General features: G+C 44.3%; 1 pseudogene; it reads left to right on the top strand.

The window, feature by feature from the left end:
- The window catches only part of LOC118386571 (cilia- and flagella-associated protein 61-like), a 28,878-nt pseudogene that overhangs the window by 13,750 nt on the left and 3,562 nt on the right, over positions 1-11,566 (top strand).

Below are 11,566 nucleotides of genomic sequence, written 5' to 3'. Positions count from 1 at the left end.
CCTCAGTGCTGGGAGTTAAGCCCACCTTCTGGCTCAGATTAACACGGAAAATTGGATTGAAATGAGCTCCGATTATTCTCTGTTCACCAGAAAAAGTAATGTTATGACTGTAACTACTGTTCCCTGAAGAAAGGAAACAATGTACAACATACTATGGGGGAGTCGCAACCTCGCAACTTCGGTTGAAGGATCTACAATCACGCCTGTCAAGGCCAATGAAAAATGCGCCTCGCTGGAAGCCCCGCCTTCCACAGGTGATAAGCGTGAGGCTCGGATTCATTCCTTCCTTCAATTAAATACCGCTCTTCACCGAGCTCAGGAACGGGCAGTGTTGGGCCGAAGATATGTTGTACCTTATTTCCCTCCTTCAGGAAACAGTAGTTATAGTCATAACGTTACGTTCCCTTTCAGTCAGTCAATTTGGGTAAAACATATTATGGGGAAATATAATCACGCCCAAACCCGACCCAAATCGATATTAAATGAAATGGCCGATGTCAGACCCCCCAGACTTGTCCCGGCCAGATGCAGCGGTCTGGGTATTGCGCACACGAATGCTGCCTAGTGACTTTCCCCTGTCCCAGCCATAAGCACACTGTGGGCTACACAGGGAGCATTGACATCCAATGTAGCGGGTGACTCAACACTATACACGTCGGCTACTACAGCGACTGAAATGACTGCAACACTCAGCAAATAGCTGCAGTTCGTTTCAGAGTAGGTGGCAAGGAACAAGTTGGCCCTAAACATTTCTAAAACTAAAATAATTGCGTTTGGAACAAAAAACACTCACTAAACCCTAAACCTCAAACCTAAACCGCATCTGTCGTGATCACTTTGCACCATACAACTAAGCCCATGGAAGCCCCTAACAATAGCAGAGGGTCCCAACCACTGGGTCACCCGAAGTGACCGACTTAGGCTGCGGGATGAGTCCAAGTGAGTGGCTAGCACTCAGAGCTGGAAGGGCCGCATCAACAATAGCCCCATGGGAGCGACTTCCATTACAGAAGCCATCATTCCCAGTAGGTGTAGGCACTGGAGAAAACGCACTGAGTAACCCAGCTGAAATGTAGCCGAAATGTAGCTAAGCAGAACCGGAGCCCGGACACCCTCCATTGGGATAGAAAAGCATGATACATGTGGGAGTCAACGGAATGCAGTGAGACTGTGCCAGACAGCTCTTTTTCTGGTTTCCTATGAAGCCTGGAGACTGAATACAGGACAGTAGCATGGATGTGTGTACCGCTGTTTGCAGCCTCGACCCCCGTCGTCACTAGTCACTCTCAGCTGCTTGCTGAGGGCACGTACAGTACCAGTCATACGTTTGGACACACCTACTCATTCCGTGGTTTTTCTTTATTTGTACTATTTTCTACATTGTAGAATAATAGTGAAGACATCGAAACTATGAAATAACGCATATGGAATTATGTAGAAACCAAAAAAGTGTTAAACAAATCTAAATATATTTTATATTTGAGATTCTTCAAAGTAGTCACCCTTTGCCTTGATGGCAGCTTTGCACACTATTGGCATTCTCTCAACCAGTTTCATGCAGTAGTCACCTGTAATGCATTTCAATTAACAGGTTTTTAAAAGTTCATTTGTGGAATCCTTCTTAATGCGTTTGAGCCAATCAGTTGTGTTGTGACAAGGTAGAGGTAAGATATCCCTATTTGGTAAAATACTATTATGGCAAAAACAGCTCAAATAAGCAAAGAGAAACGACAATACATCATTACTTTAAGTCATGAAGGTCGGTCAATGCAGAAAATGTCAAGATCTTTGAAAAAGTTTCTTGATGTGCAGTCGCAAAAACCATCAAGCGCTATGATGAAACAGGCTCTCATGAGGACCGCTACAGGAAAGGAAGACCCAGAGTTACCTCTGCTGCAGAGGATAAGTTCATTAGAGTTACCAGCCTCAGAAATTGCAGCCCAAATAAATGCTAAGTAACAGACACATCTCAACATCAACTGTTCAGAGGAGACTGCGTGAATCAGGTCATTAGACCAGTGGAAATCTGTCCTTTGGTCCGAGGAGTCTAAATTTGATTTGCGTCTTTGTGAGACGCAGAATAGATGAGCGCATAATCTCCGCATGTGTGGATCCCACCGTGAAGCATGGAGGAGGTGTGAGGGTGTGGGGGTGCTTTGCTGGTGACACTCTCTGTGATTTATTGAGATTGCAAGGCACCCTTAACCAGAATGGCTACCACAGTACTCTGCAGCGATACACAATCCCATCTGGTTTGCGCTAAGTGGGACTATCCTTTGTTCTTCAGCAGGACAATGACCCAACACACCTCCAGTCTGTGTAAGGGCTATTTGACCAAGGAGAGTGATGGAGTGCTGCATCAGATGACCTGGCCTCCACAATCACCTGACCTCAAATCAAATCAAATTTTATTTGACACATACACACGGTTAGCGGATGTTAATGCGAGTGTAGCAAAATGCTTGTGCTTCTAGTTCCGACAATGCAGTAGTATCCAACGAGTAATCTAACCTAAAGGAATGAATAAGAATATGTACATAAAATAATATATGAATGAGTGATGGCCGAACAGCATAGGCAAGATGCAGTGGATGGTATAGAGTAGTACAGTATATACCTGTACATATGAGATGAGTAATGTAGGGTATGTAAACATATAAAAGTGTCATTGTTTAAAGTGGCTAGTGATACATTACATCAAGATGGCAAGATCCAGTAGATGGTATAGAGTACAGTATATATATATGAGATGAGTATTGTAGGGTATGTAAAAATTATATGAAGTGGCATTGTTTAAAGTGGCTAGTGATACATTACACCAAGATGGCAAGATGCAGTAGATGGTATAGAGTACAGTATATAAATATGAGATGAGTAATGTAGGGTATGTAAACATATGAAGTGGCATTGTTTAAAGTGGCTAGTGATACATGTATTATATAATTTTTTCCATTATTAAAGTGGCTGGAGTTGAGTCAGTATGTTGGCAGCAGCCACTCTATGTCAGTGATGGCTGTTTAACAGTCTGATGGCCTTGAGATAAAAGCTGTTTTTCAGTCTCTCGGTTCCTGCTTTGATGCACTTGTACTGACCTCGTCTTCTGGTTGATAGCGGGGTGAATAGGCAGTGGCTCAGGTGGTTGTTGTCCTTGATGATCTTTTTGGCCTTCCTGTGACATCGGGTGGTGTAAGTGTCCTGGAGGGCAGGTAGTTTGCCCCGGTGATGCATTGTGCAGACCTCACTACCCTCTGGAGAGCCTTACGGTTATGGGCGGAGCAGTTACTGTACCAGGCGGTGATACAGCCCGACAGGATGCTCTCGATTGTGCATCTGTAAAAGTCGAAAAAGTCGTAAAAGTCGAAAGCCGAATTTCTTCAGCCTCCTGAGGTTGAAGAGGCGCTGCTGCACCTTCTTCACCACGCTGTCTGTGTGGTTGGACCATTTCAGTTTGTCCATGATGTGTACGCAGAGGAACTTAAAACGTTCTACCCTCTCCACTACTGTCCCATCGATGTGGATAGGGGGGTGCTCCCTCTGCTGTTTCATGAAGTCCACAATCATCTCCTTTGTTTTGTTGAGTGTGAGGTTCCTGACACCACACTCCGAGGGCCCTCACCTCCTCCCTGTAGGCCGTCTCGTCGTTGTTGGTAATCAAGCCTACCACTGTATTGTCGTCTGCAAACTTGATGATTGAGTTGGAGGCGTGCATGGCCACGCAGTCGTGGGTGAACAGGGAGTAAAGGGGAGGGCTGAGAATGCACCCTTGTGGGGCCCCAGTGTTGAGGATCAGCGGGGTGGAGATGTTGTTACCTACCCTCACCACCTGGAGGCGGCCCGTCAGGAAGTCCAGGACCCAGTTGCACAGGGTAGGGTCGAGACCCAGGGTGAGTGCTACGGGGCGGTAGTCATTTAGCTCAGTTACCTTAGCTTTCTTGGCAACATGAAAAATGGTTGAAGCATGTGGGGACAGCAGACTGTGATAAGGATTGATTGAATATGTCCGTAAACACAAGCCAGCTGGTCTGCGCATGCTCTGAGTACGCGGCTGGGGATGCCGTCTGGGCCTGCAGCCTTGCGAGGGTTGACACATTTAAATGTTTTGCTCACGTCGGCTGCAGTGAAGAAGAGCACGCTGGTTTTGGTAGCGGGCAGTGTCAGTGGAACTGTATTGTCCTCAAAGCAAGCAAAGAAGTTGTTTAGTCTGTCTGGGAGCAAGACATCCTGGTCCGCGTCGGGGCTGGTTTTCTTTTTATAGTCCGTGATTGACTGTAGTAGACCCTGCCACATACCTCTTGTATCTGAGTCATTGAATTGCAACTCTACTTTGTCTCTATACTGACGCTTAGCTTGTTTGATTGCCTTGCGGAGGGAATAGCTACACTGTTTGTATTCGGTCATGTTTCCGGTCACCTTAACCCAACTGAGATGGTTTGGGATGAGTTAGAACGCAGAGTGAAGGAAAAGCAGCCAACAAGTGCTCAGCATATGTGGGAACTCCTTCAAGACTGTTGGAAAAGCATTCCAGATGAAGCTGGTTGCTAGAATGCCAAGAGTGTGCAAAGCTTTCATCAAGGCAAAGGGTTGCTACTTTGAATAATCTCAAATGATTTGTTTCACACGTTTTTGGTTCATACATGATTCCATGTGTTATTTCATGGATTTGATGTCTTCACTATTATTCTACAATGTAAAAAAATGTAAATTAAAGGAAAAACCCTGGAATGAGTAGGTGTGTCCAAACTTTTGACTGGTACTGTAGGTCTAGAATGGGACCCAATGTTCCGTCCATTTTTGGAACCAGGAAACACTGGCTGTACCAGCGTCCTAGATCTTCGACATAGGAACCACACGTGTTGCCTGTTTCTGGAGACAGGAGAATATTTACTAACTCAAAACGGGCGCTGAGGCCTCAAGAATAGTCAACGTGATGACGCTCCAGAAGCGTGGGAGACACACAATAAATTGTAGCCTGTACCCTGGCATCACTGTTCACATGATCAAGGGTGACACTGCACATGCGCGCCACTGGACGGAGCAGACAGCGAGCCTCCCGATGTCATCTGAATGGACAGGACCCCACTTTGTGGCCTGGGAGAGATTGGTTCTTCTTCCATTTCCACCACTCTTGGCAACCATCAAACTCACATGTCGAAGACAACACTTTTGACACCCGTGAACACTGTGGAACTTCGAGGTTGTTAAAATTGTGCCAAGGTTAGCCTAAAGCCCGGCCCACTCTGGGTACAAGGGCTTCGGTGATCAGTGATGTCCCCGATTGGCATTACTGTCACAATGAGCCTCACTCGTTTTAGGTGTTAAGATGCATTCCGGTAACAAGCTGGCTCCCAGCACTGGGCGATTTCGAGGTTCATATGAATCCCAGAGACTGTGTGTTGGATAATAGCATTGTCATGTCCAACCCTGCTTGTTCCCTCGACTTCGCTACCAACCACCAATCACCTACAGGGCCCATAACCTGTATCACTAGACACCTCATAGGGAATAGTGAGCTACAGGCAGGAATCAGCAATGAATCCCAATAATGCCCCCTCCCCATAGGGAGCGAATCCCCCAACTTATTACTCCCACACTGGGGAGATTGATTTACACTTTGAACCCTGTGAACAGCATGGGACGCGGGGTACGAGAGGAGCATTAAACATAGACAAGCTTCCAACATGCGTTGTGTTTCCGTGAGATTGTATAGCCCTGCATGAACCCCGGCTCCCTCGTGGACACCGAGGACTCCGGCAATGGCTGATGTAGCACCCAGTTTGACATAACAAAATGTGGGGGAACTGTCATCGCAGCAATGTTTTTTTGTGGAGCAGCGCAGATTCCTCATCGGAGGAACATGCAAGCCCTGCTCTCTCTACTTTCTCAAACTCCAAGGAATTGAAAATAGGAATGGGGTTGCCATATTCCCAGGGGAACGCTAGTAAGTTTCATTCAGTGGGAGTTCTGCATGCTAGCAGATGTTATTTTTGATTTATTTTATTCAAAATTATATATATTTCACCTTTATTTAACCAGGTAAACCAAGATAAAGCAAAAACAACATCACACATAAACAAACGTACCGTCAATAACACAATATATGTACAGTGTGTTACCTTTATTTAACCAGGCAAGTCAGTTAATGAACAAATTCTTATTTTCAATGATGGCCTAGGAACAGGGGGTTAACTGCCTGTTCAGGGGCAGAACGACAGATTAGTATCTTGTCAGCTCGGGGATTTGAACTTCGCCACAGAGGCGAAATAATTACAATTTAGCATTAACACTGGAGTGATAGATATGCAGATGATGTGCAAGTAGTGATACTGGGGTGCAAAATAGCAAGAGGGTAAGTAATAATATGGGGATGAGGTAGTTGGTGTGCTATTTTCAGATGGGCTGTGTACAGGTACAGTGATCGTTAAGCTGCTCTGACAGCTGATGCTTAAAGTTAAAGAGGGAGATTTTTTCAATTCGTTCCAGTCAATGGCAGCAGAGAATTGGAACCATCTCTGCGTCCCGCAACTCGGACGAGGTACATGCATGCGGGAGAGGAAGTCACTACCGGAAACACAAAGCCCCCTAAAGAATGTTACACTATTGTGAAGAGAACCTGTGCCACGGACTAGTAAGGGAACATTGCCAGCCGTCCCCTAGTCTTGCACACAAACTGATTTGAGCGAGGGCAGCCTGAGCATGCACCGAGCCATACAAGACAATCAACGTGAGTATCTTTGAATTGATTGGGACATGGTTGTTAATCATCCCCAGTTTACAATTGGCTCATTCACCCCCCTCCTCTCCCCTGTAACGATTCCCCAGGTCATTTCTATAAATGAGAATTTGTTCTCAGTCATCTTACCTCGTACAATAAGGGTTAAATACGAATACAAACCTGGCGTGTTAGCTCTCGTCGTTTCAGGTACGTTAGCCATCTTACTTATTGCTATAGCCAGGCCAATCAATTACAGAGAATAACTAATTGTTTGTTATTAGGAGACTTTTGAGAAGCATTACAAACTTCAGCACACAACTTCCAGTGGCTGAGCACGCCAACTAAGGGACAATTTAGTTGGCGCAACGTAAAACAGTCTCGTGTTCCAATTGCTTGTTTTAGTAGTGTGCACACTGAGGTGTGATTAAAGTAATGAATCCGAGCCTCACTGTTCTCACCTGTGGAAGGCGGGGCTCACAGCGAGGTGAGGAATTTCTTGACCTTTGGCGGGCGTGACTGTAGATCCTTCAACCGAAGCCGCGAGAGTGCGAACATAGTACGTGGTACCGAAGTTGACGGACTGAAAAGGAACACACTGGATTAGGCTGCCATTGTGAACAAAGACCATGGTTGAGTTATTTATTCTACACCGAGTGTTAAAATCTGTTGACATTAAAGGGTCGTGATAAGTATTGCGTTGGCACGTCTGTTTGTGTTGCATGAAAAGGTGTTTTTTCCCCCCTCTTCATTCACAAATGTGCAACTTAGACCAGATCTATCACTTTCCCTCCAAGAGACAGGCAGCAGACTTGCAGGCGATCTAAAGCTTGACATGACATGGCTCAGCCCAGTGTACATCTCCTTTTCACTCAGCACCATTGAGGCTTTCTCTGTCGTATTACCAATGAGAATAATGTCCATTTGGCACGGAACAAAGGAGGACATTTACATCACAAGAGACCTTTTACACTCCTAATAGTAAACGCATAAGAGGAACACTACAAGCTGGGGACAAAAGCAGACTAAACAAAGGAAGGGATTTTACTACGAGGCTTAGAAAATAAAGGATTTTTAATGTATACCGATGGAGATGAAATGCAATAAGGGCATTAGATGGAGGCATTCAGTTGCATCTGCGCCCTCTCACTCAGCTCTCAGAGAATAACAGCACACTGCAGATAGAGCCTTAGCTCATATCTCTGTGATTCCCTCTGTTCCTCCTGAACCAATGTACTGCATGGCTAGTATTTCGATTTTTCCGCTACTACAAAATGGAACAGGAACTCTGAGATAACTGTTGCACCCATTTATATACACCCATTGGTTCATCAGGGCAAGACCATTTGTGTTAAGGTGTGATGAGGTCATCCTCTCTCAGAAAATACACGTTCTCGTATTCACTGGACATTGTTAATCTATCTATGCATTATTCCTAGGCTGGCTGAAGGCCACTGAGTTGTCAGAAGCAAGGTCATCTTCCCAGAAATCGTTGTGTTTCTTTCCTGCTCAAGGCCCACACCTGCAGGTTCAATAACATGACTCTGATCTCCACGCAAGGCTTCCCGGGCTACTACACCAATGAAATGATGAGATTCCTGTCCACAAGATGAGATACCTGCAGCTTACCTTACTGTCATTCAAGGTCTACATGGAAGACTGTCGTAATCAATGTCAATGGAAATCAGAGCTTGGGAGTCATTTTGATCTCATGGACACAGAAATGGCCTGTACTACAAATGTATAATACCCAGACTAACTCCACTCGCCCTGTCCACTACCCACAGCCATAGCTACTGTGACAGGGACAATACCCATCTGTCTCTCCGCTCCTGGATCAACGTGGTGACGGGCAAGATGGTGGGCATCGACAGGGCAGTCAAGCACGTGCTGGTGTCTGGGGGAAGGAAGGTGCCCTATGATCACCTCATCTTCTATACAGGCCAGCAGTACCAGGTTAGAGGGAAATATGACACACTGGTCTACTACAGGGGTGACCATTTTTTTTTGCCTCGGAAGCCGCATTCGGTCTTCAGTGAGGTCCGCAATGATCATTTCCTTGCTGTGAAAATTGGCAAAAGAAATTGTCCTCTTAATATCAATATATATGCTCCCTGACTGTCTATATTTCATTTAGGGGATTATTAGTGAGCTGAACACTGTCAAGAAACTGTTCTGATTTGGTTTAAGTTATTTTAAAGTATATTAAGTTTGAATTGGACCCCCTCGCGCGGGCCGGATGTTTGACACTTCTGGTCTACTATGTAATAGTGTCAGGTGAAAAGCACGCTTTGCTCCATTTAAAAAAAAAACGTAATATTAAATATTAGCGCTGGTGGTAGCGTTATAGGGTTTAGGGGTGTGTCAGAAATATTTTTACTATTTTCACAACCGTACAGTAATGATGAGCGCAATAGCTGGCGGTGGCGCTAAAGGACTAGATTTTGATGAATAAGTTGTGGATGTGTCAAGGCTTGGCCCCTGACTGGCCAATCAGAACGTGCTCCATGGCTAAATATGTGGTTGCTTCAAGTTGTGTATTTACCTTTTTATATGTATTCCATTGTCATCAATTCCAATTCAAATGCTAGTCCGTTATAGCCTAGTTCGTTAAATAGCCTTCCCCGTATTTGATCATGTTGAACATGTCTGTAGTCTACATTGATCTAATTGCATTGCTTCAATATGGAAATACATTTGTTAAACATAGGCTATAGCATTCACACTGACGTAGGGGCTAGGCCTACTGTAAACTGCCGCCTGGGCATGGGACATGGCAAAAGTATTCAATCATCAAGATGAAATTATCTAAGCTACTGACGAAACAAGAACTTGCTTTAAATAGGCTGTGTCTGAATACAGTTACAGGCACCACAATTGCTCTCCGTGGGCGTGTAACACAGACAAGGCAACTAAGACTACGGAGGGTTTTACGCACATCCCATCTATTCAGAAGCTGGATAAAGATCCAATATAAAGACAAATGGGGAATGTCCACTGTACATTACACTGCTGGCAAATGTGATGTTTTTATAAACCTCATGGAACCATCTCATAGATCGGATTTGCACTTCTCCAGAAATAGCAGACGAAATTGAATTGCATTCGAGCAATGCACATTCTCACCTTAGACGGCTTGGCAGAAGGCCACGTGGTGTTGCGATTCTGAACCGTCAGATAACTAGCAGCAACGACAAGAAGCTGTCATGTGGGGAATCGTAGGTGGCTCGTTTCTGCGCGTTGTATCGTGTTATTGATATCATTGACTTGTTTTGAGGTGTTTCTGACTCTTGTCATGTCAACGCTAATATGGCAGAAATGAGCTATCTAGAAAAACCAACAACTTAAATGATGTATTGGAGAGGCAACAAGTGGTCATGGTGCAAATGTATTTCTGTTTTCAATAAACGTTTGGAGACAAAATAGTTTACGTGACGGTCAACAGTCTAAGCCAACCCCGCCTGATAGTTGAGCATGCTTCGGTTTTGTTACTAAACAACCAACCCGTCTATAAACCCATGGGCAGTGAATCTTTATAATAAGTGTTTTTTAATCAAATTAGATGAAAAACAAATCTGTTTTTCAAACAAACAACAACATCTCTAAATAGGATTGGGTCAGAAGCACGATATCATATACCACTTCTCTCGCGGCACTGTAGGCCTACATTTCTGCTATACATTCACAGGTCTATATCGAAATACTAGCTCCTGTCAATTGTATCATTGCCTATGTGTGAGGGCAGATTCTCAAAAAAGTCTGCCATTGATGTGGCATTATAGGTTGAATAGTTTGGAGGAGCTTGTCTTTGGTAATCAGAGGAGGGGCACTCTCTGAAAATGGGGATGGATAGCCTACTTCAACAAGCAAAATGCAGTTATGTGAATTGTGAATAATAAAAAAAGGGGAAAAATGTCCAAAATACTTCAACGCCCTCTCAGTAAAGCCCCTTTATTCATAGACTACTCAGCTAATGGACAAGTTAAAAAGACAAACCAATGCTGCTAAACCAACCTTAAATGAGGGTAGGCTATGCTTCCTTATTTGTAAAAAAAAAAAAAAAAAAAAAAAAAAAAATTTAAATGGGGGGAAACAAATACTTATTTTATGTTTCTAAATGTGAGATTCTAAATGTGAGATTCTAAATGTGAGATTCTAAATATGAGATTCTAAATATGAGATTCACCACATCATTCCTTCAATGGGCACTGTGTGTCAAGGCTGGATAGGCTTCGCTTCCGCTCTCAAAATCCATGATACCATTATCAACCGCTTTACTGTTAGGACCTGCTTTTTGTGGGTCTTCAAACTCCCCATTAGCACTGCATGAAATTGTCACGTTTGTGCTTGTTTTTAAGGACAAACCTCAAATATTGCCACCCCTCCTACCTCAGCTCAAGTGAGCTGGTGATACACAGGTACATTTCCAAACCTGGTGTTTGGATGGAAAATGCCAAAAGCGGCAGCTTTTTCATGACTAAAAAATTAATGTGCTTTTGGACGAAAATAGAGCCCTATGTTTCTATAGGTAGAGCAAGTTATTTCGACATAATCATCATAATTTCTTAACGCCCTGATGCTGTACTGATGACATACTGTGCTTTTTCTTTTTACGTGCACAATGTTGAATGATTGCTGTGAGGATTTCTAGATTCATCCCTGCTAGGTTCCCTGTCCCACTGGTGCGGACATAAGCCAACTTCCTCCCAACAGCCAGCTCCTAGCCCCGCTGTAGATAGACCTCTTCACCCTCAACAACCACCTACAGTCTACCAGTGGCTGCTGATGAACTTTGTAGAGCTGGAGGGTTTGAATGTAGCCTGGGTACCAAGTCTGTTTGTGCCAACATTCCAGTCC

The sequence above is a fragment of the Oncorhynchus keta genome, chromosome 8, assembly GCF_023373465.1.
Source record: "Oncorhynchus keta strain PuntledgeMale-10-30-2019 chromosome 8, Oket_V2, whole genome shotgun sequence".
NCBI lineage: Eukaryota > Metazoa > Chordata > Actinopteri > Salmoniformes > Salmonidae > Oncorhynchus > Oncorhynchus keta.
The sequence above is the reverse complement of the archived record's forward strand: the minus strand, read 5'-3'. Positions and strand labels throughout refer to the sequence as shown.